We start from the raw sequence: 3,723 nt of genomic DNA, 5'->3' as shown, positions 1-3,723 counted from the left end.
GGATCACTTCTCTGAACTGGACTCATGCTCATTTCTCTTAACTGGACTCGCGATCACTCGGGCTCGCGCTCACTAATCTCAAGTGGGCTCGCGCTCACTTATTTCATTGGGGCTCGGGCTCACTCGGACTCGCGCTGAATATTAAGCCCGAGCTCGGTTGAGCGTGAGTGCCGAGCTCACGAGCGTCGGCTCGCGAGTTTGGATACGTATGAGCAGGAATGAATTCAGGAGTAACCCGGGGGGAATGTCCTCAAGAAGAAAATTTATTCCCCCGGGAGAAACTCAAATTTCAGTCACAAAAGGTAGAAATTACTTAACCTAAACTCCTCTTCCCGCTGAGGAGTTCACATTCCCTCATGTGAAAATGTCTGAATTCAACACTGCGCGCAAGTGTACCCCTCCCCAGCATTCTTGACTCTCATCGAAAAATATTCAGGAAATATAAAGAGGAAATCTTTTAACTGTATTTGTATGTTATGATTAAAGCATTTCTCTATTATTGATTTAATATATAAGCTATTTCCTTTTTTTAAACAACACTATCAATGTACATCTATACATTATTTACAAACAAAACTTCTACACCCATGTTATTGAACAAGAGATAAATCGAATATATACCATGTGCTGTAAGCCATGAATGATGGCGTTAACACAAAAAGAAGAAAAAAGCAAGGATGTAAGCTCAACTTTTAACGTAATAAAAAAATTTAAAAAAACCATCACAGGCAAATCCTGAATTGGATCGCCACTTTGTTAACGATTCTTAAAATCCAATAAAGCAGAGTGATGAGTACTTTTATACATTATATACTATAAAAATTTATAAATTTTGAATAGGTAAAATGAAAAGAAAGAAAAAACTAAGTTCTGTAATACTAATCGAAAGTTGTTTTGTTCCAACGAAATAACGCGCAACTGACTCGGTTCTCGAAAATAACATTTGGGTCCTTGCTTAAGCAGTAAACCAGCAATAAGATTCTGTATATATTCATATTATTACAACCGCTATATGTATCACTGTTCATATTTCTATCGATATATTTATATTAATATATGTATGGATTTAACAAATTAGTTTTATTCAAAATCATAATCTCAAGTTAGAATAACAATTTTAGTATTTCAGGTTGGTTTATTATTACAAGACGGAAACAAGTTTGGAAAAAGAAAAAGAAAAAAACTTTATGTGAACATTCTGTACAATAGAATTTCATTAACATCACAATTTTCTGTACTATCCAGTTTGATTAGTAATTTAATACAATTGTAGTTCAGAACAGTTCAATAAAGTTTTATATTTATACTTTGCTTGGTCTATTTAATAATAACCACAAGAAAATTTCATCAAATCGGTACATTAATCACAATATATCAATGTTTTACGTTAGTATCGACATTCTAGGTAGCCTACTACGGACGTTTACAATGATTGATCTTAAGTACCCACTACGGAAGTTCACAATGATTGATCTTATACTAAATTCGTATCATGACAGGTTTTACAGACTATTAAAAGAAAAGAAAAAATCTACCAAATGTTGATCCATCCCCTTTTTAATCATCTAATAATAAGTATTGAACGTTCCATTAAAAAAAACATGAACATCCCTATGTGTCACTCATATTCTCAATGTCCTTAAATCTGTATTGCTACTATATAACTTAATCTGAGTTTTAAAACTGTAGTGAATACTAAATATGGCTCAAGCATCTAGCCCTAGGACAACATATTACATTTTTTATGCACTACAAAAAAATAATGAACAGCTAATTATGTACATATGGTATGATTGATGACAAGAAAACTAACTACGTGACAGGATATTCTCAATACCATGACGGAGCGTAATTTTAACAACATACAAGAAAACTCATACTATTGTGATGGGTCAATGCATTAATCTGTCATTCATATAAACTTAAGCGCCACAAGATGAATCAACCTCCCTTCACAAAACATCCTGAAGCTAACCTAATCATAACGTAAGTTTTACTGTAAACTAAGAAATGTACCGAATACGCAATAATGAAGATTCTGTTTTAATTTAAATCCATACAATCTTAAGATTCATTCTACCATACGAATTTCGAAGTGTCAGTGACGATTAATAGTAACATGGAGACCCTTATGGTAGATAGCTGAGATGCGTAACGCAGATGAAATTTAGTTGCCCATATTAATTATATTGAACAGTTTTGCAAAATTACTTCAAAAGTTATCAGTTTTATACACCTTTTTCAGACTATTCGGTCCCACAAGAAATCTTACGTCATCGACGCCATCTTGGAGAAACAGGAATTTATATTCCAGATATGTTAATAATAAAATCAGGTTACCTGGAAGTCAGGTCCGGTTACTCACAGGTTTAAGGAGCCTGATAGTGGCCCACTTTCCTGTCTAATGCAGCCGGAAACCTCGGCCAATTACGGAATCCTTATACTGTTCTTTTCTTGCTGCTGTAATGGCGGCGTCTAGCAGCTATTGACCAGCGCGGGTGTAATCCACATGAGGTTACTAAATTCTGGAAGAACTCGGCAAACGAAACTTTTCTAGGTTAGTCCGAAATCATAATTTTGCACAGGTTAGTTGAACAGATAAAATAATTTTGTAACAGAATGAATTTCTACATCGAGTTCTAGCACCCCCTCTTCTGCTGGTCTTACACGGTTTTCTTCTTCTTCTTCTATACCTAACTACTCGTGCATTACCTATATTATGTATAATTATTAATTCTCACTATTATTAATTACATTAATTTATAAAAATCAGTATATTAACAAACTATCATGAGAATTATGTTTGCTTTCTTCCAATTTAATGATTTTACTTTTATAAACGCAATCTTAATATTCCCACTATTATCAATTAGTTCAGTCTGGTAGTACCAAGCGAAAACTTCACTGAATTATCATTATTATTAGGCCTAACGCTAGGCCTAACGACCTATTGGTATCTGTATATGGCTGTATTATATATGATCTGAATTAAACTCTTGGTGAGTAATAATAATATATTGTTTTTTCAAATTAATAAAGTATTTAATACAAATCCCCCTTTTTCTATTCAATTATTTAATATGATTTTAAAGTGTACTAGTAATGTTTTGTTATTATTATCGGAATAGTATTTGTATTACCGTACTGCAGTTCTTCGTCAACACAATGCACATTGTGACACCGGTTAATTTATTTATATATAATCATATTCTGTTTAACAATATAGGTTTTACAAATTAAATGTGGGCTCAGATATAGAATAATAGCCTAAATCTATATAATTATACAATAACAGAGGGAACAAAAGTTTACCAAACCGGCCTAACAACAATTAACCTATGTAGCTAACACGGACATAGCGATAATAAAATAAACTGGCACAACTGCACAATACGGGAGCCATCGAACATATAACAATTAAATTATACATACCGGTATTAATGTAATCGCTACCGGTACGTTAAATTTTTCCCAGTGTCCCGTAAAAATAACAATTTTTTAAATAACTATTTGAAATCTCTTAACAGCTCCTCGCGTTTTTCATTGGAGCAATTGAAAAGTTTTACATTTAGTAAATTTTGTGTAGGTACTTCTCTCCCCTTTAAGTCTTTTAACGAAACAGAGTTATGATGTACTTTTGTAACAAGATAAGGCTTGGTATAAACAGGCATATACTTGTGAGTAATCTTTTTGAACGCATCAGATAGAAAATGTGTTCGAACC

General features: G+C 33.1%; 1 long non-coding RNA gene across 1 annotated transcript in view; it reads left to right on the top strand.

Annotated features, from left to right (window-relative positions):
* LOC145694019 (uncharacterized) overlaps positions 1-1,306 on the top strand; it is a 16,871-nt gene extending 15,565 nt beyond the window's left edge. Inside the window, exon 2 of the long non-coding RNA XR_014132889.1 lies at positions 1,122-1,306. This is a non-coding gene — a long non-coding RNA (uncharacterized LOC145694019). The remainder of the gene's footprint in view (positions 1-1,121) is intronic.
* Positions 1,307-3,723: the final 2,417 nt, after the last annotated feature.

Source organism: Thermobia domestica, chromosome 9, assembly GCF_964235325.1.
Source record: "Thermobia domestica chromosome 9, izTheDome1.hap1.1, whole genome shotgun sequence".
Taxonomy (NCBI): domain Eukaryota; kingdom Metazoa; phylum Arthropoda; class Insecta; order Zygentoma; family Lepismatidae; genus Thermobia; species Thermobia domestica.
Note: the sequence above shows the minus strand (reverse complement) of the source record. Positions and strands in the feature narration are given on the sequence as shown.